Source organism: Silene latifolia, chromosome X (assembly GCF_048544455.1).
Source record: "Silene latifolia isolate original U9 population chromosome X, ASM4854445v1, whole genome shotgun sequence".
NCBI classification, from domain to species: domain Eukaryota; kingdom Viridiplantae; phylum Streptophyta; class Magnoliopsida; order Caryophyllales; family Caryophyllaceae; genus Silene; species Silene latifolia.
In genome coordinates this window covers 275,449,610-275,473,038 of record NC_133537.1, presented here as the reverse complement: position 1 = coordinate 275,473,038, position 23,429 = coordinate 275,449,610, and the positions used below count along the sequence as shown (strand labels likewise).

The following is a 23,429-nucleotide window of genomic DNA, read 5'->3' as shown; positions in this document are numbered from 1 at the left end:
AAAAAAACGTTATAATGGTTTAATGTTTACATTCTATGTCTAATGATTTGTTTACATATTATTAAAATATCTCTTTAAAAAAAATAAAGATTTCATATAATCATCCCACCTTATACTAATCTTTCGATGTCGGACAATTCTACTATTTATAAGTAATATATTCACCAAACTTTGATTTTTTTTTTGATGTGGGACGATTCTACTATTTATACGTAGTATATATTCATCAAACCTGCATTGTTTTTCATTGTGGACAAATAACATACTCAGAATTACACCATCTTTTTTGCACTTAGTTCGACATCCAACCAGATCCCGAATACCGAATACAGACAATTGTTACTCATTATATCTAATATTTATATTTAAATTTAATAATATGATCAAGTACTCTCCATTAATATTTATACGTTGTTTTTCTTCAAAAAAAAATTAACATAATTGAGATACGGAAATTTCCTGTGGTACCCCTTAATTTTGTCAGATTTTCCATGTTACCCCTAGTTTTAAGAATCTGCCTATGGTACCCTTGAGGTTCTATTTTTTTGCCCATGGTACCCCCTAATGTAAAGGCTGTTAAATGGACGTTAAGTTTGATAGCGTGACAATAAAATAACAATTAAAAAATAATACCCCCTTTATTTTTTTATTGGTACGGATATCTCTCTCTTTTAAATGAAAATTTAATAACTATATCATTATAATATTGGAAATTTCTCATGGTAACCTTGAACTTTGATAGATTACACATGCTACCATGGACTTTTGTTTTCTATTTTTTTTTTTATCATAATTAAAATATGTGGAAATGATAGGAACCTATACTCTAATGATAGAATATTTTTTAACACGATTCTAATTATATTATTAAAACGTAGTACATTTACCACACCTACATTATTTTTCAATATGGGACATATAAAATCTATAGGTAGAAAATATAATGATATAAACTTTTAAGAGATCTCCAAGACAATACTTAAGAGACTCAAAAGATTTTGGGTTGATGCCTAAGTTCCAAGGATGCCTCATATTTATAATCATAGAATCACCCACCTTATGATATATTTCGATGTGGGAAAATTCTATTTTTTTTATATAGTATATTTATCACATCTATATTATTTTTCAATGTGGGACATATAACATACTATGAAATACACCATCTTTAATATGTGCAAATTATATGAAATCTATATACACTCTAATGATAGCATTTCTTACCATGAATCTAATAATATTATTTTCATAATTTTTTTACCAACATTATTTTGCCAAATAAAATGTAAAAGTTTTTATATAAAAATTAGAAACATCACTTGAATATAAAATAAGAAATACAGAGTATATATTATAATAACTAAAAGATTTTCCAAAGATTAACTTAGGTTAGAAATCATTATTGTACAGACAGTAATACAAACTCTTTTAAGAGCTCTCTCTGACAATACTTAAGAGAATCAAAAGATTTTGGGTTATGACTTCTATTTATAATCATAAGATCACCCTGCCTTATGGTAATCTTCCGATGTGGGACAATTCTAATATTTATACATAGTATATTCACCACAGTTACATTACTTTTCAATGTAGGACAAATAACATACTAAGTGTTGTGAAATAAAGACAAGAGATAATTATAGAGAGAAGGTAGAGAGGAGAAAAGACAGACCGAACTGTATTCTTATTCCATTATGAGGGGTATATATATACACATACAATAGGGTAGAGTTTCCTTAATACAATAATTCTAGAATATCCTAATATATGGACATCCATATAATATTACATAATAATATTTCATAACACTCCCCCTTGGATGTCCATCACTGAAGAACATGCCTCGTTAAAAACCTTACTAGAAAAACCCTGTGGGAAAACATTAGAAAGGAAAAGAGTACAATATCTTCTAAACACGCATGACAAGCTGCCTCGTTAAAACCTTTCCATGGAAAACCCAGTGGGACAAAACCACGGATTAGGAAAAAGAGTACAGCGCGTGCCTACTCCCCCTGATGATTACATAACTTGATAAATCTTGAAATGATCCATGATTTGACATAATTTCTCGATTGTTGAAATATAATTCATCTTCGTTGATAACTTGATATCTTCAATTAGTAGAAATTCTTGATAACTTCAATCATCATACTTCATCGGATCTCACAATCTGGATATGATCATTTCATAATAACTCTTGAATCTTCATTTCAAATAATACCTCCATAGTTATGATGGAGTTTCTCCTCAATATATGACATAGCATTATATGTCCAAAATAATTGTTATTGCAACAATAAAGACAATCATGACTATAGCGTAATAATGCGCGTATAGTGCTACCTCGTTAAAAACCTTGTTAGGAAAAGCCCGTTGGGACAAAAAACCTAATCGAAGGAAAAAAGAGTGTAGCCATCATTCCTTAATTCCTTTATTAAGGAGAATCAATCTGATATATAATTATTGAATAAATCATCCAATTCCTTTGAGCGATTTTCTTTGCTAAACCATATATGTATGGATTGACATTTTTCATCGTAGATTTTCACTACATTATTCTAATCGTTATGATACTTCTGGACCATAAACTAATTTCACATGCTTAGCAAAAAGCTCATTCAATATCTCAAACTTCAGTTGAGACAATAACTTTTCAAATAAACTCTATAGGAGTTTTGATGTTCCATTTTGGAATTAATCACGATATCTTTCAATCGTATAGTAGAGGTTTATGTATCATGAGTTTTCAATAACTCAATTGATCAACCATTAAAAATTGATGATCATTTATAAGAGGCTCCTACAGGGAGCTATCCTCGTTGGAGTATCTCGTAATATAACATTTCTCCTTTTTTAAACACTTATCCATTTAAAACAATATTATAAAACATGTTCATACATATGATATAAAACTAATTCTAAATGACAATTATATAACAACGCAATAATTTACATAAAATAAAACTAATTATTATGCAAATGATGAACTAAATCTCTAAATGCACATGATGATGACTCGATAATGCAAATCGTATGCTTTCCTTTTCCAATATTCATAACTTCAATTGACTTCAGGTCAATAGTTGGACATCTAGTCCATGAGCTCATTTATAATCATAGATTATATGTCGACAATCAAAATTGGACTTATTTATAAGATCCCCATTATCTAGTCCATTATATTCCGCGCGCAAATGCATATCGGTTCCTTAAATATATCGATATATAATTTCAACATCTCGTGATATTGTCATTACTGAATCAGTGATATCTGAATATATTTGGTACCATTTCTTTTCTATATAGGCCATCTATTATCATTCGGATATCTATGCCATACTGGGACATCCAACTTTATTTACTCCATAGGAGTACCAACTGCCAAACTTGCCATTTTCTTATTACTAGAAATATGTGAACCGATATGACTCTCACACTATATTTCACGTGTGCTTTATTGTTCAATTTGGCAAGAATGTAATTTTTCATTACATATTTTTCTATGACTAATGTATAGCTCGCTATACCACATATAGGGCTAAACTGTCTATAATTAAATCATAGATTTTAATGTAACATATCACATTTTGATAAGGTGATAAAAGTGGTATCATAATACATCTTCATAACCAAATGAATACCATCATTTATAATTCCATGAACCTCTACTTGATGTATTTCATATTGAAAACAAACCACTGAACTTCAGTTCAGTTGGGGATAATTTACTTGTTTGTTTTTACCAGCTTTTCCTTATCATTCTTCCCCTAAGGTGGTAAAAACCATAACCACCTTAGACCTTAATTTCTCATATCACCGATAAGAATTTATATGGGCATTTTTGTACATTAACAAAATCTTTCGGGGGAGTAACATATAATGCAGTTGGATTTTAAATGTGCTGAATCACAATGTCCAATTTGGAGACCAACGATTCCATATAATAATTAAACTGTGATTTCCAATATCAAATATACTCAATTTTCGTGTAGTGTCTTGCCCCTTTAATAAATTTACACGAGAGAGTTTCAGCACTTATACTTTGCTTGGGATAAACTTCAGGTTTATCAAAACGGGTATAATAAGAACCCGGATGGCCTTACTATGTCACATCTAAATTATTTCATGTCAACTTTCTAAGAATCCGGCCAGATAAATGATGTGACATTGAACACAACAGGTGTCTCATATATGTAGGCAAGACTGATCAATGTTCCTTCAGGGAACATAACTATATTACTGTTTTGAAAGTGAGATTATCTCTCTAACATTCCATGATATTATGATAATCGTGTATACTTCTGGTATACAACTTCTATTTATGGAACCAATATACATTTTGTCATGAGTTTTTCAAAAACTCGGGTATCATTGATAAATAATCAGATAATTATGCACATGAACAAGCAATAACATTAAAACGATATTAATTCAAGTTTATTATAATAACATTAATGAGGTCTTATATACCCATAAAAATTATTTAATCAACATATAAATCCGTACCTACCAGGAATCTATAAACATAACTTCATATTGCTTAATTCATATGAGTTGATTCAAGAACAAAATAACTCGAAACCCATCATCAATAACAAATAAATACCATCATCACATGCGTGGGGCAATCAACTAATCACGTAATACACATGCAGTGGTTAGTGGTTACTAACTTTGTGATTTTTTGCGAGAATGTTTAGTAAATGTATTATGTATGCATACTTAACTATACTCAACTAAAAAAATCATCTTATATAACGAATGATAAACATGTATTGCACAAGACTAGTTTTGAAGTATACCTAAGCAATCATCTTAATTTACTCAACTAAAAGTCATGAAGCCATGCATACATACCAAGATAAAATAAGACTGACACATACAAGATTATTAGAACTAATCAGGTCAATTACACGGCCACAAGTGATACACATCATATTCATTCGCTATAATTTGTGATTTGTGATTAGAGACCTTTGTAAACCACTAAAACATAAACAAGATGAACAAGAATATGCAAGGATATACCTACTTTGCGAACTAAAATCAAACAAACGAATGACCATAATTAATAAAGGAAAGAAATTTATGAGTACAGTAAAAATAAACTATGTAAAATTATCTTATGTACGAGTAATGAATGCTTTTCGCGAGAACAAGAACCATTACGCATAAATTTAACTAGTAATAATTTCCAACATTGTGAACTTCGGGCCATAATCAAAATTTTCAATTGTATATCTTTTCTTCCTTTCTTATATTGAAATTTCAAGTGTATATGAGTCTCACATTACTTTTCAAGAGATATTTTCTTTCAATATTTTTTTTTAAGGCTCACATCGTATATTAGGCTCAATTAGGGCCTCTTTCCTTAGCTCCCAAAATACCACACTAATAAGCTCAATTATTTAGGCCGCAATATTAGGCTTATCGTAACGCGATATACTTGATCTCTGTTACAGACAGAGTCTTTATGAGATGTCACATTCACTCAAGGAATGGATCAAATTTCATATCTCGTTATACTGTTCAACTTCAGGTGAACAAGAATCAATTCGCAAATAAATTTGTCTTTCATAACGACCGCTTTAAATTGAACAATGTTCATATACTCATAGACGTGGACTTTTAGCCACTTACACTTATACAATATGAATATATTGTATTGATGATACTGATGTTAAATAATTACACACCTATAAAACTTTGAACTTCGGTCAAAGTCATTATTTGACATATCTCTATCATCTTTATAAAAAGAATCTTTGAAACTTCAAGTCCCAAATTATACGATATATCCTTTCCAAAATTTGGATCGTTTTCTGATTAAACTTTTCATTATTAATACTAATAATCAAACATGTCGAAGCATAGACCGTGTATGTCTGTCTAATTCTTCCATAAAGTGCAAATGCATCTAATTCATGCACATGATTCTACGCATAAATCATAGCCGTCTAACAATAGGGTTCCTTTTTTTTTCTTTGGTAAGTAGTCTTATGATTGTAAAACAAAGATAATAAGTACGAGAACAATAAATAAATTGAATCAATGAAATTGTACCCGAATCGATTGATTATGTTCCATGATTTCATAGTATTGCTTTTATACTAATTGCTTGCTTTTCATACTATTGTTACCATATGTGTTGTTAACAACCATAAGTAATGACGAGTGAACGTACCTGATTAAAATAAATAATATACTAAGATCTGATATGAACCTCCGATTATCAGATCTGATTGATGTAGAAATAATAATAATAATAAGGACAGTTAGAGACTCGTGATGATAACGTGTTGTGAAATAAAGACAAGAGATAATTATAGAGAGAAGGTAGAGAGGAGAAAAGACAGACCGAACTGTATTCTTATTCCATTATGAGGGGTATATATATACACATACAATAGGGTAGAGTTTCCTTAATACAATAATTCTAGAATATCCTAATATATGGACATCCATATAATATTACATAATAATATTTCATAACACTAAGTACACCATTTTTTTTTGCACCTACTTTGACATCAACCCGATTTAATAATGAGAAAATACAATACAATACAATCTACACTCTAATGATAGCATTTTTTTGTCACAATCTAATTATATAATTTTCATACGATACTTTTTTATCAAATGAAATATAAAGTTTTTATATCAAAATTATAAACATCACTTTAATATAATATAGAAAATGTATATATATGGGACAGTTCTATTATTTATACATAATATATTCACCACAGCTACATTATTTTTCAATGTGGGACATATAACATACTAAAAAGTACATATCTTTTATATCAAAAAATTTTGAGTTAATACCTAAGTTTCAAGGATGCCTCCTATTTATATTTATAGAATCACCCTACCGTATACTATTATTTCAATGTGAGATACATAATTTAATTATTTAGACGTAGTATGTTCATCATGTCTACATTATTTTTCAATTTGAAAGATATAACATACCAAGAAATACATGTCTCTTCTTAAAAAAAACCACTATTGTATACATATTATTTTTCTTTGAAGGTAAAACCACTTAGTCTCGATCATTAGATAGTGATCTCTACATCGTACATATAACGACTCATTAACGCTCTATTACTGCCTTCAGAAGACAACCATTAGTAAAATCTTTAGTTTTGTACTGTGTCAGGAGACTACCATTAGTAAAACTTTTAGTTTTGTATTTTTTGATTTTCTTGTTCATGTTCTTAACTCTTTCCCAGGTAGTTCCCAATGATTTCCACTTTATTTTTTATATCATATCGTAAATAATGATAGAAAATCTTAAGAGCTCTTTAAAACAATATTTATAAGACTCAAAAAATTTTGGGCGGATACATAAGTTCCAAATATGCCTCCTATTTATAATCATAGGATCACATCAACTTATACTAATCTTTCGATGTGAGACAATTCTACTATTTATATGTAGTATATTCACCACACCTACTTATTTTCCAATGTGGGACAAAACATACTAAAAAGTACACAATTTTACGTATTAAGAAGTACATCATCTTTAATATGTGCAAATAATATGAAATCTATACTCTAATGATAGCATTTTTTACCACAAAGCTAATTATATTATTTTCATAATTTTTTTAACGATATTTTGTTGCCAAATGAAACGTAAATGTTTGATATAAAAATTGGAAATATCACTTGAATATAATTTAGGAAATATACATATTATAATAGTTAAAAGATTTTCCACTTTATTTTTTACATCAAAAATTATACTTTCCTAAATTGATTTTTGATGATGTGCACGCTCTAGAATCGCTCGAAAAAACTCTTATATATATATATATATATATATATATATATATCAAGTTCTAATGAGTCCACCTAAAATGGTGAGTCCACTAAGTCCTAATCCTAGCCATTGATCTCTAAAATTGATGGTTGAGATTTTACAATTCTAAGATGAAAACTTTAATGTTTTATAACTGAAACTTTAATTTATTAGTTTAACTTTAATTCTTTACAATTATAAGTTTAACTTTTATGAATGAAATTTTAATGCTAAAAGTTAAAACTTTAATTTTTTTGGCCAATTTCTAATATTAAAATTTGAATTTATTTAATTTTACAGATTTATAAATGTAATTTTAATGTTTTACAAATGAAACTTTAATGCTAAAAATTGAAACTTTAATTTTTTTAACTAATTTTTAATATTAAACTTTGAATTTATTTATTTTTACAGATTTATAAATATAACTTTAATGTTTCTAATGAAACTTTAATGCTAAAAATTGAAACTTTAATTTTTTTAACTAATTTTTAATATTAAACTTTAAATTTATTTATTTTTACAGATTTATAAATATAACTTTAATGTTTTACGAATGAAACTTTAATGCTAAAAATTGAAACTTTAATTTTTTAAAACAATTTCTAATTTAAAAATTTCAATTTTTTAATTTTATTGATTTATAAATGTAACTTTAATGTTTTACTTTGAAACTTTAATTCTAAAAATTGAAACTTTAATTTTTTTAAACAATTTCTAATATAAAAATTTTAATTTTTTAAATTTTCTTGATTTATAAATGTAAATTTAATATTTTTACGAATTGAAACTTTAATTTTTTTAGGCCATTTTAATAAATAAAAATTGAATTTATGTAATAATGTAATTGTGACTAAAATTTATTTAATTTCATTAATTTATGAATGAAACTTTAATGTTAAACGAGTGGAACTTTAATGGTGACAAATGAAACTTTAATTTTTTTAGGCCATTTGACGAGTGAAACTTTAATTAATATTTATTTAATTTTAAGTGATTTATGAATGAAACTTTAATGTTAAAAGTGTGAAACTTTAATGGTGATGAGTGAAACTTTAATGGTTTAGTGTGTATTTATATAATGATGTAAAAATTTGTTATTTCTCGACGAAACTTTAGTCAATATCAGTAAAACTTTAGTCCATATCTTTGAAACTTTAATCCATATCTTTGAAACTTTAGTCCATATCCCAACATCATTACCCCAAGACCACCACGACACCCCACCACCGCCTCTGACCACCAGCATGACCTCCCCTGCAACAACCGCCACCACGTACCACCCAACTGAAACCAACCACCACCGCCACATGACTGACCTCCAATCTGAGAAAAAAAAAAAAAAGGCAGCAACTTCACGAAAACGCTACCACCATTGTAGATCTGAAAAAAAAAAAAAAAAAAAAAAAAAAGGGAGAGAGGCCACCCCCGTAACCACAACTAGCACCCAACCCGCCACAACCGACACCCTTCCTGACCTACCACCAACACCCACACCACGACATAGATCTAAAAGATAGAAAACAAAACAAAAAAAACGGAGGAGAGGCGGCAGCCCACCACGACCCGCCACCAACACAAAATCAAAAAAAAAAAAAAGAGAAAAGACAAGGGGCGGCGAATACCACCCACAACCACCAAACTCACCTCCCCCAACCACCGACCCATGACATCGACACGACACCACCGCGCACAACCAATTTGAAAAAAAAAAAGCAGCTGCCTCACGACATCACCACCACCACCTAGCAAATCTGAAAAAAGAAAAAAAAAGGGAAAAACGAGGAGGTGGCGGCCTGACCCACCACCGCCACAACAACAACAACCGCATCTCCAACCACGAACATCAAACTTTTTCAGATCTGAAAAAAAAAAATAACAAAAAAAGATGCGAAGAGAGGCGTGCGTGACAGTGGCGGGTGGTGCGAGGAGGTGTTCTGGCGTAGTAGTGACGGGTGGAGCGGGCGTGGCGATGGCGTTATTGTCGTCAGCGGTTGTGATGAGGCGTTTACGGCGTGGCAGTGGAGTTGTTGTCGGTGGTTGTGGTGAGGCATGCTGTTGTGGTAACGGATAGAGACAGGGACGAAGAGAGAGAAAGGGAGGTAGAGAGAGGAGTTGGAGGAAGGTGAAATGAAAATAATTAGGGTTTGTTGCCTTTTATATATGCTTTTTATTTTAGATTCAATCTTAACCCTTGATTTTGTTATAATCTAATGGCTAAGATTAGGACTCATGGACTCATCAAAGTAAGATGGACTCATTTGAACCTAATTCTATATATATATATATATATATATATATATATATATATATATATATATATATATATATATATACTAGATTTAATGCCCGTGCGATGCACGGGCCTGTACGTAATTTTCTATAGAGTATGTGCTTGTTTACAATTGACACCCAAATATATTAACACAAAGTATTTTTTTATGAATTAACCCTATGTCTCAAATCGCACGCCCTATATGTATTTTTCTATCGAGTACGTGCTTGTATATAATTGACACCTAGATATATTAACACAAACTATATTTTTTTTTTCTTTGAATTAACCCGATGTCGTCTCAAATCGCACACCTCATATGTAATTTTCTATCGAGTATGTGCTTGTATACAATTGACACCTCAAAATATTAACATAAACTATTTTTTTTATGAATCAATCTCATTTCTCAAGTCTAACTCTGATAGTATGAAATGAACACGTGGATATAAGTTCCATAAATCAGAAACAATATCGCTCAAAAACTATACATATAAATTCAGTTAATTTTGAGTTTTAAAGTCAATAAAATTAAAATATAACTTATAAACCTTAAAAGTTCAAATAATTACATATTAACTCAGTTGCTTAAAGAGTCTAATGTAATACATCAGATATAAAAGCACTTCTAAAGTAATTTGTGGTAGACTCGAAATGTTAGTCAATTTTTTAAACTGGAAGTCGGGTTACCTCCATCAACCAAATTTTATGCTTGTAAAACTCCAACTACGTTTCTTCTAACATACACCAAAGTTTTACTCTTAGTTTTACTCATTTTTATAAACACGGTCTTGAGTAGACCTTTAGTTAGAAAAAAGAAGCTTTCTTATTTAATTATGTTTAAGTTGCATGCTAAAATAGTAACTAATTCTTTCTCGATTCCAATCATTTATTTACCTTTAATTAAAAATCTTATTACAAAAAATAATAAAGTAAACAAATGATTGAAATGGAGGGAACGCAAAAGAGTCAAGTTTTGACACAGGGCTCGTGGAAAGTTAACTTTTAACTAATTTAGACGATATTTTTATTATTTAGGGTAATTCATCATGTAAAAAATTGAAAGTATTCACATTGTGTCAAAGGCTAAGTGACGATCAATGTTCTTGGCCTTGAAATCACTAATCATTTACATAGTGTCGAAACTCAAAGGCAAGTGTTAGTGAATCTTTGTTATTCTCCGCTCTTGTAAGAAGCCTTTTGTGCGTTACAATTATGGTCCGTATGCACAGTAATAACGATGAAACCTTATAGAATACTCCCTCCGATCCACATCAAAGGTAACACTTGCCTAAAACGGACGATCCACACCAAGGTAACATACCATATTTGGCCCACAACATTACCAAGTTGTCCTTATATCCATTTCATATTTACACAAAATGCCATTACATACCCCACATATCATCTCACAATTAAACCCACAATTAGAAGGCCCGCCTATTTTTTTCCCTCTTTACCCTTACTTTTTCCACCTTTTTTTTTAAATACTTCATTTTTCCTTAGGGCATTAACAATAGATGAACCCATTTTGAGGTTTGTCAAGTGCCAAATCATCAAAAATACAAACATTTCTACAACAAACCTCTTGTCAACAATAGATAAACTTTTTCAAGGTTCATAAGGTGGCCCACACATATTATTCCTCCTCTCACACTCTCTTTCTACAAACCCGTATACTACCTAGTAACCATTCCCAACAACAAACCTCAACACCCATGCCTAGCAATAGGAGGTTTGTTGACAAACCTGAAAAATAGATGACATGTCATCGCACAAACCCGTTGACAAACCTCTATTGCTAGTGCCCTTATGTTACCTTTCGTGTGGATCGGAGGGAGTATATTCTTCGTATCTTATACATGGGCCGCCATTGATTCTTGCCGATTCAAATACAAATTCCACGACAAGTATATCCTTATATTGTCAATTAGACTATATTTTGACGCCTTTTATTATAATACACGTAAGACACGCACAGAGTCAAATTCCACCATTATAACAGTTGAAGACTCTCACGTCGCTTGAAAGTCATTCGCTAACGTTGGACTATGGGATTAGTTTCCTTACTTTTCGTAAGCTATATAAATCCAATTACCTGTATTTTTGTAATATACTCGGTACACAAATTCTTGAAAGAGACGCTCTCTTATTAATGTTAGTGTTAAATAGGTAGTTGTTTTTTATTTAAGTTTTATCTTTTATCTTTAATTAGTTTTTAGTTCATTTATTGGTTGATTCTCATATATAACTTTTTTTTGTTTAATGTGTATATACAATAAATCCCATTCTTTTGCATCTGTGCAAGAAACGAACAAATGTTAAATGCAATATCCTTACGTCACTTAATTATCATACTAAATATTGTAAACAGAACTTAGTATAACCCTAATTAATTTGGAATAAACTTGTAGGAAAGAAAAAAGGTATAAAAGGTAGAAGTAGAAGGCGGAGGAGGAGAAGGTTTCCAAATATGAGATTATGTATATTCCATAAACTGATAAGAATTGAGTCTTATCAATGGATGTTCAAATTGTAGCATACCACTAAAACATTTATTTATTCGCGGTTGATTCCTTACCTAGGATCAATTATAGTCTCCAACTAACAAAATATGGTAACAATCCACACATATATTCACGAAAAATACATTTAATATGAGAAATCTAAAAGCTAAATACATGCATGCATTAATTCAATCAGAAAATCCTTATTTTAAGTTTACGTATGCATGCGGATTAAATTCAACATGAATTGTACGTGCGCAATATAAGATGCTTCAACTTAACTGAAGAGTAATTAACGTAAGTGGTCATCAGGGTTGCAAAAGACATTTCACAACGTTTCGGACAATTTATATTTTCAATTGTTAAATTTATTTGACTTGTAAATTATCCTTTTTCGACCCCATACTGTAAGAAACAACTGACCCTACATTCTATCGATCCTAGCTCGGGTATCAACAATTTTACTCTATTTACATAATACTGATTTTTTATTAAAATACCTTCACAAAGAAGGTAAAAGGGTCAAATAAATGATGGAAACGGAGGGAGTAGTAACATAAATTTTAGTAGTTCATTATACATTACATATCGCATACACTTCTACAAACCTATCAATTATAAATATGCAAACATACTATACCATAAAAGTAAAATAATCTAATCGTGGGGTTAGAGGGACATATTGCAAACCACAATTAGTATATCTGTAACGAAGCGTTTTGCTTGACGGACACTGTTCGTCTCCAGCTTGTGACGAATAGTTTGTCCGTCTTCAATAAGAATATGTATATCCGCAAATTAAGCTTGAAATAAAATAATACCATAAAAGTTGTAAATATGCTGACTTGTTTTAATACGGCCTAACTCAACACTTTCTCCCGCTACATGCCAAACTCGTAGCAAAAACTGATCTGCAAAAAAAAAAAAAAACAATCATATTTGTGAAGCAAAAATTTGGATTATTGAACGAATAATTGTCCTCTAATACAGATTACTAAAGAATTCAACAAAATAGATGTTTTAATTGTAGAAACACTATCAAAGAATTATAACCACCACGTAAGCAATAATTATGAATGCAACAATCACGTAATAACCAATAAAAGTGACAAAAACAATAAACTCAGATGGAGACCGTAATACATGAATAATTGCAAACATGAAATATATATGTTCTTTTATAGAGTCAAGGACTTAGGGTATACAAATTCTACTCAAATACCATTATTAGCAATAGATGTCAACCATATTCGAATTAAATTGGGACTTTCTTTACTGTTAAGATAGAATTTAACTCTACAAATATCACAAAATAAATAATATTTTAACTTTTAAGTATTTCATAAAAATTGAAGACTCTATAATCGCTTGAAAAAACTTCCTTTAATAATAATATATATATATATATATATATATATATATATATATATATATATATATATATATATATATATATATATATATATATATATATAGAGAGAGAGAGAGAGAGAGAGAGAGAGAGAGAGAGAGAGAGAGGTGGGATCCGGTGAGAACGATCACAAGGTGAGAACGAACTAGATACACTATAATATTTTTTACCAAACTTCAGATACACTTTATACTATCCTAGATACGCTTTTTTTATGAATTCTAGATACATTATATCGCAATGTAGATACATTTTTTTTTATCAAATCTCAGGTACACTTTTTGATATTGTGGACACATTTTTTTTTATCAAATCTCAGGTACACTTTTTGGTATTGTAGATACACTTTTTTTACCAAAATTATAGATACGTTTTGCAACAATGTAGATACACTTTTTTTCTTCCTAGGTTCATTTTTCTTCCACGTATAATACGAAAAATACGAACTACCTAGATACACAAAATACAATGATCTAGATACGCGTATACAACAATGCGGATACGTAAAAATCAACCCCAAATTACAAAATCAAAACGAAATAAAAATCCCTAAATTACAAACCCTAATTTCCCAAATCGATTCACCAGCCTAACTACCACTACCGTGGACCCCTGACCATCACCATCACCACTGTCGACATCAAACTCCTTCCCCAACGAGCATCACCATTCACCTGCACCATCGCCAAAGCACTGTGACGCGCGAGGAATCCCATGACGCCAGCGACATTCATCAGAAATTGTGCACCTGCATAACCACCACCAACAACTAAAACGACAACTACCAGGCCACCACCCTTGAGCCGTCGTCGACAACAAACCAAATATCAGATTACAATAACGAATTCAAGGAAAAGAGCGAGGATGACGAAGAACATGTTAGTAATCGAAGCAATTAACGGCCCAAAGCCATGGAAGAAGCATGTATCCAAACTTGTAAAAATGACAAGCTGAATGTTTAATGGATTCCACACAATTAAGCCGGATCAGCGAATTTCGCGACTGCGATTTGGGGATTTTGAGGTGCACGATGATGGTTGATGCCGGCAACTGTCAGGTGCACGTACGTGGTGATTGCAGCGTCGAGGTTTGAAATGTCGAGTGTCAGGAGAAGGCTCAGAGAAGTTTATTCGTCGCCGGAGTTGTTGCAATCGTCGCCGGAGACGACGACAGGTTGGTAGGTGGTGATAGGGGGAATTTGAAGGGTGGTTAGGTTTTGAGGAAGGACTGTGATTGAGAGAGTGAGAAATGAAAAGTTTGGTTGTGACAAATAAGGACGCGCGCGTGAATTTTTTATTATAAAGGTCGTTCTCACCGTTCTTACTGAGTATTCGTTCTCACCGGATCCTAAATACATATATATATATATATATATATATATATATATATATATATATATATATATATATATATATATATATATATATATATATCAATATATATACTTAAAAGAGGAACTTTTGAAGTGATTTCATCGGCGACTACATTTGTTCAATAAATTATGGGTATAAATAAAAAGAAATTATTAGATATTAAATTAAGGGATAAAGTTTGATGTATTTTTAATCGCCACCTAATTTGTTGAATACTCTAACAATAATATATTGTGTATAAAAAATATACATTAAAACTGTTCTTAATTAAGATAAAGTTTGATATATTTTTAATCGCACTAAACGTAAAAGACCCAATTGAGAGTTTTACTCATAAACAACTACTACTATTGTATATATAGCTATAATGATCATTGATCAACTCATATTTTTTCCAAGCATTGTTTTCGTTATCAATGCAGTAGTCATACTGAAATGATGAATTTGAGTTCTTTTGTTTCTTATTTATTTATTTATTTATTTATTTATTTATTTATTTATTTGCGTGACTTTTAATTAGTTGTTCCATACTTCCATCTATATAAATCTTTAGACTAATCCTAACTATTTTGTATTTTTATACGTGTATATCATTATATTTTTTTTCACTTATTCGTTTGCTTCTTGATTTTAATTTTTAATTTTTGTCATCCTTTTGTCCCAGGTCAAATTATCATGCATGATTATACTATTGGAGAAAGATCTGATGAGACATGTGCAACTCATATAATAAGGTAACTAATACTAGCATACATAATATTTTACAATTGAGTTTAATCGAGACTTTTGTGCTACATATAACATAGTACGATGGATGTAGTGGTGGAGCTAGGGGGCGGGGGCGGAGGGGGGAAGGGGGTGTGGTGTGGGGGCTAGCAGAGGCGGTCGCCCCCCCGGCGGATGAAAATTTTGAAGTTTTTAATTAAATTTTTGATTTTTTTTCGAATGTACCTTATGAAATTAGTCGTTCGCCCCCTCCCCCCCCCCCCCTAAAATTTTTCGCCCCCCTAAGTTCAAATCCTAGCTCCGCCATTGGGTAGATGACAATGATTTAAAAAGTATTTCTTACGAGTAATTAACTAGAATTTGAACATGATGCAATAAAATAAATTAAAACTAGAGGCTTCGAGTGAGCTACGCGCATTGTTAAAATCTTTAATACAAAACTTAAATCCTACTCCAAAGGGAGTATAGGTTTGCCGTATAAAATTGTAACTAAGAATCCAATTGACTGACGCTCTTTTATATAGCAACAAATTATGTTGCAATACTATTCCTATTTGGTTTATAGCTTCTCCATGACGTCATATAATATTTGTTTAATTAATGATTAATATTCGTTTTTGTAATAAAATCCTCCTATATGAAATATGATTACTAGATCTGAAGTATCATTCATAATATTATAAATGTAAGTGAAGGCTTTTAAATAAATAAGTAATTTTGTGTCTACCAAAAAAAAAAAGTGATTTTACTGAACACTACTTTTTATCGATCAAATTAGTATTACTAATTAAATCACCGTAACCAACAATTGAAAATGACCCAAGTAACCCCAAATTAAAGTGACCCACGCCTTCATCCAACCTGATTCGAAATGACTCAAACTCAGAAAAGACTTGACAATGGCACATCCGAAATCAAACCAAAATCCAAATTTAACTACCACAACTCGCAACTTTCTCTTTCAGTTATAGATAGTAAATATGTCGGAGCTTATATATAGATCGGTTACTCAAGTTTGATAAAAAAAATCTATATTGGGTGCTTAATTCATATTCATGTTGTCACGGGTCATTATATGCTAGGCCCAATCCTATCTTAATTTATGCTTAAGATATTAATGATTGATTAATTAACACTTGGTTAATGAATGAAAGTTTACAAGACAACTCTAATTGGATGTGAATTATGACTATTGGTATCATATGAAACTTATTCTTTCAATTAGAGATGAAGCTCACTCCACTCGCAAACATTAAGCAAAATATTTTTAATAAATAAAAGAAGCATAGGGTATTCATCCCTTAAAACTAAAAGAGTAATCCGTTGATTTGAGGATTATATTAATTCCTTTATCGCTTTAAGATTGAAATACAATTTCGGCGTAACTATGTAAGGTCATAAATCAGTTTTTCCCTATGATCAATTTAAATATGATAAATTCAGATACAAAGTTCTACCACAATTTGTTGAGAAAAATGAACATATATCGGATGTACTACCTTAAACTTTTTTGTTTTTGAGCATATATAAGCGAGTGAAGTTAGGATTTTAAGGCGGTGGGCGAAAATTTTGTGAGCAACGAAAGGAAAATATTATAGGGGGTCTTGAAAAAATTCGAAAATTTTAACTAAAAATTTCGAAATTTTCAAACTTCGTGGGGGCGATCGCCACTGCACTTTAAATGACTATGACTCTATGAGAAGCTCGACTATTTTTGACTTAAGACATTACTCCGTATTTTCTAACTATTGAATACTGTGGTGGCTAACTCTAACATTATTTATGTCAATTGTTAAGCATAAGGCTTTTCATATAAGTCATAGTATAATATATTTATAATAAAATAAATCTCTAACACCCAGAGCGCAGATAAGATGTCGTTCAGCAAAAAGAAGTATTTTATAAAGCCAACCTCATGTAAATATATAAGGCCATGTTGTGATATGACCCGGGCAATGCCCGGGCTTGAAATCTAGTATATATATATAGATATAGATTATTAGTTACCTATATATTCTTTAGGTAAGCTATTAGGAAAGGATGGTTCTAGAGTCTGTATATATGTTAGGGTTGTATCATATGTTTGATTCATTCGGTAATAATCAATTTCAATCAATCTCATCTCCTCTGTTTCTTGTTTTTCATCCTCTTTTATTTAGGTAAATCATTTCCTCCCTAAACTGCGTTATTTACTGCAATTCATATATTATGTACAATATTTGCTCGTTTGTCATTGACTCAGTTCTTGTGTCTGCAAATTAACCAGAAATTTGTATACCAAAATCACCATTATAATGAATAAGAAGGTTCATTTAGTAAAAGGGTTTGATAGAATATCTAGTTTACCAGAACCAATTAGGGCACACATACTTTCATTTATGCCAACACGGAAAGCGGTTCGGATGAGCATTTTGTCAACCTCATAGCGTGCACTTTGGGCTTAGATTTGAGATACTTCAATCTCCCAATATTATCCGCTTCTAGGAAGACGAAGACGTCTATTACTAAAAACAGGAGGTTATTGTACTACGACTTTATTGATCTAGCTTTTCAGTCGCTTATGATGCTTGAAAAGGTTAAGCTCTATGTCCCTCATTTTGGGTCTAGGTTAAAGCCTCGTGTCGATAATTGGGTTGCTCGCGCTTTTGGGTATCCACTTACAGAGTTTGACTTGGATTTGGAGTATCTATCACATGAGGTATCTCGGTATTACTTACCAAAATTTGTTTTTGGGTCGAATTTGATTACGAAGTTAGAGTTGAGAAATTGTGGAATTAAGGAATCCTGTTTGAGCGATATACACTTGCCTTCACTATGCTATTTAAGTCTTGAATTGGTAAGTATTAATGAAGAAGCAATGGGGATTTTAGTTGCTAATTGCCCTACTCTTGAGAATTTTAAATTCGATTCTTGCGATGGTTTGAAGAGGCTTGAAATCTCGGGCCATGCTAAACTTAAGAAGATGGAAATTGCGCAATATGAATACCATTATGACCCATTATCAATATCAATTGATTGCATAAATATGAAAGAGTTTAAAGCAATTGGTGCTCCTATATACGATTCAGAATTGCATTCGCTTCTTGAAAACCTTCCAGCGCTTGAAAGATTAGAGTTGTTTCATCAGTGTAATAAATTGCGGAATATTGAGATTTCGAGCCCCCATTTAGTTCATTTAGAGTTTGTCAAGTGTTCAAGGTTGAGGAAAGCTAAAGTGAATGCTCCTAATCTTAAGTACCTAAAGTATTTTGTACCATAGCGGCTTTGATTATCCCGTTCGATTTCCACTAATAGCTTTGACATCAAGGTTGAAGGAGGCTATCATTTCCTTGAGTCCTTGCAAAAAACAAGACAATTGGCAATTGGCAACAAGGCTTAGTTAAGTTCTTGGCAAAGTTAAGCCATTGTGAACGTTTAACACTTATTATTAGTCGGAAAAAGGTAATCCAAGGACCATACATACATACTCTTCCACTGCCTTTAATTTTCATTATTAATCTAAATTTCAAAAAATAAAATTAACATTATTTTGTTACTTTGATGTTTATTGGTAACAAAGGATCTTATCATTCCTCAAGAATTAAGGAACAATATTAGGCCTCCCCTGTTTGGTGTGAAGCATTTGGTGCTACAGCTTTGTAACTCCGTCTCCGTCCCCATCATGAAGCGTATTTCTGTGGACTTCGTCGAAGCTCTTCTTTGGCTTGCTCCTTGTCCACAAACCATATCCATATGTAGCCAAAAGTCGTTTGAGGTATTTCTGATCGTTGTTTCTGTTACGGTTTTCCTTGTTTTATAATATGCTGCAAAAAAACCTCAATCTTGAGACGACCACTTAATTACTGAGTTGATTAGCATGAACTAAAATGGTTACCTGTCGCCGATCCAATTTATTACCTAACGAGACACAATCATCCTTATTCCCACCCAGGACAAGCCCTCAACCCAATAGCACTGTTGAGTTTATGGATTCAAGTACCTAAGAGGGGGAGGGGGTGAATTAGGTATTATTTAAAATTTTTAACTTCAACTTTATTGATTTAAAGTGAGTTAAGAGAACAAAAGAGATTAGATAATACTTCAAGTAATATTGCGAGATTAGACGAGTATTGGAATGAATGTTTGCTGAAGTAAGAAAGTAACAATGGTTCTGACTGTAGCTATTTGTCTCAGTTTATGAAGGTTATGAAGTACAGACTGCAGACCAAATGTGACAGTATGATGAACTGTTACTTCGAGGTTCAAGCAAAGCAAAACAAAACAAACACAATAAAATTGCAGCGGAATAAAGTAAAAGAACAAATACGAGATTTTTGAATTGGTTCGGCAAGAAACTCAAGTGCCTACGTCCAATCTACTTTTTATTGATTTCTTTTAGCGATCTACTCCGACTACTAAAAGACCCGTACAATAAAAGTAACAACCTACTCCGGTTGTGTTACAAGTCCAAGAACTACTCCGTTCTTGTGACAAGCCAACTCGCAACCTACTCCGGTTGCCAAAGAGTTGAAGACTACTCCGTCCTAACTCTACACACACTAAGAATGTTTTAAGGATCAAGCTTCCACTATCTTATTCTTAACAAAGAATTGAGGTGGACAACTTTTACAAGATCAACAATCTTAAGTGAGAGAGTTTAGTAAGTTAAAGTAACAGTAGCCAAAACTGTAACAACTTGAAGACTTTTAGAAGTTTTGCAAAGACACACGGTTTTAAGCTTTAAAAACAATTTGCAAACTTGAAAAATATTTCAGAAAAAGTTTTGGGATTTTTAGAGAGAAATGGCTCGCCTTTTATAGAGGAAGTGAGTAAGGGAGTTGCTAGGGTTTTGAAGGGTCAAAGACCTCACATGTGATGAGCCTCAACAACCACCCAATACTTGCACCAAAGAAGGTTCTTTTGCAAAGGCAAAAATAGAGAAAGAGTGTTTGAAAGTTATCCATAAAAGCTCATGTAAATTCAGAAAACAAAGAGGAAAAACAAGTCACATGATGACAAGTTTACACAAATATGGCAAAAAGCATTTCTTGTTTTCTAAAGAACCAAAGGGTCAAATTTGCATAAAGAGGAAACATTTTGAAAATGATAATTATTCAAACCACTCTTTATTGAAGGCCAAATCCTAATAAAAATCTGAAGTTTATCCTTAAAAAATAAGAGACACGAAAAGGCTTTTGAAAGATAAAAGGATAAAAAGAATTCAAGTGTTACGAATTTAGGCAACAATCCTTGTCCAGCAAATGTTACTTTGTAAAAGTAATACGCGTCTGATTGTTTTCTATTACTCTAAGATACTCTACTTTCTCACTTGTACATTAGATGACACTTAAGACTCAATACAATGGGATGATTAACAACTTCAACACTTCTTAATCCATGCTTAATTTAATCATTAATCCTGAAAAGGTAAACTAAGATAACACAAATCAAATGGACATGTTATCATCAATCATAAGGAACCCAACAAGCACCCTACTCATATTACCCTCTAGTTAACACATACAATGGTTCAATATTTTTGTTGATCATGTGAGATATGTTAATACCGACATAATAGGTTCTTTTTTACATTTTAAATCTTTTTTGAGGAGAATTTTGATTGAATATAAATAATTTGTTGAGTCAGAGTGAACCGTGACATATTTAATATTGATAGCCCTCTGTTTCAATCATTTGTTTACCGTTCTCCACGCCCCGTCCTTCAGTTAAAAAAAAAAAAACAAAAAAGGTAAATTCTACATTGTATGCCTGCGTTTGTCGGCTTTCCAGGTTATACCCTTTCCTTTTTAATATTGTACATTGTACCTTGAACTCCTTATTTAGATTCTACAGTAACCTCTTTTAGTTCTCGTTTCACTCGCTACCTCTCCAAAACCCTCTTTTATCCTTAAATCTTACTCATTAACATCATACCATCTTCCTTTTTGAGAATTTTCACAAATCACTTTTAATCAACCAGAACTCCCTTCAATACCTTCCATAAAGTATAAATGATGATATTGCATGAAGAATTTATGGATTTTTGGGAAGGCTAATTGATTATTGACTGACTTAAATGAATTAATGAGTGGATTAATTGATCAACTAATGAACTAAGAGCAATAGCAATAGAAAAACGTTTATTAGTTCCAATGTTTAAGAACTTTTATCCACAATAGATGACATTTATATAAAGTTCTTAAATGGAGAATATAAAAAAAGTAATTGGTCTTTCACATTTTTCAAAGTATGTTTATTGGTTACCAAATTCCCATGTATGAACAAACCAAGTTCTTATTTTACAACTTATTCATAGTTGCAATAGATGAACTTTTTAATTTGGGTTTTTGTTGACAAACCCAAGAATAAGAACCATTATTGCTATTGGTCTAAGTTAAAAAGAATACCATTAAGATCATGGTATAGACTAGATTCTAGGGGTTCAACATAAAACTCTAAAAAAGCGCGGGTTTAAAACTTAGAGAATTCCAAAACATAAGGGTAAAGCGTAAAATAACCCATAAAAAAAAAATCACATTGAATAAAATATTATCAGAAAAAAGGTAAATAAATGACCAAGAAAAAAGGAATATTTTGCATTTTTTGTGTTAGTATTCATTGTTATCATTACTGGAGAAAAACGGTGATGTGAGATTTGTTACTGGATGTCAGTTCAAGTATGAAAGAATGTTGAAACGCCGGAAAAGGTGTGATTGTTGGAAATCGCTCCCTGTCAATTGTTGGCGACATTCCCTTAGCAAAGTATCAGCTGAGAACAAGAATGAAAGCAAAGATGATGTTGAACTATCAAATTTCTTTCGGAATGCCCGAATTGATGGGAAGTTGATAGAGTATTCTTTCAAGAATTCCATTTCAGAGAAGAACCAAAGTTGATGATTGTTGCTATAGTACAAGAGGCCAGAGGGACATTCTTTTGCCGTACTATTTACATTTTGTGTGTTACAAATTCTCATATCTCGACCGTATATTGTGACTCCAAAGCATACAATACAATGAACACGAATTTTTATATCACAGTTGTTAATTTTCAAGTTTAGTTTTTTCTACTAAACATTGTAACCATTTGACTCGATCTTAGAGCATTTATTCTTTCTTCAATAACATGTAACAATCAAAACAATTAGTCTTTTATAAGGCAATATTAGACAAATACTCCCATGTAAAACGAATGCAGTCTTAAGAAGTCAGGGTCCATATTAATGAAAAAATAGTCATCGAACTAACTCGTTTACTTACACTCTTGGTAAAATCGACTCAAGAAGTCGATATGTCACAGATTAATCACAATTAACAAACTCAAACATAAATCTGAGAGAAATGA

At 31.4% G+C, this 23,429-nt stretch overlaps 1 long non-coding RNA gene across 1 annotated transcript; it reads right to left on the bottom strand.

Moving 5' to 3' along the window:
• Positions 1 to 1,655: 1,655 nt before the first annotated feature.
• Positions 1,656 to 6,282, bottom strand: LOC141621825 (uncharacterized). The gene is made up of 2 exons (XR_012532709.1): positions 6,185 to 6,282; positions 1,656 to 2,170 (listed from the first exon to the last, which is right to left on the bottom strand). It is a non-coding gene; the product is annotated as an uncharacterized LOC141621825 (long non-coding RNA).
• Positions 6,283 to 23,429: the final 17,147 nt, after the last annotated feature.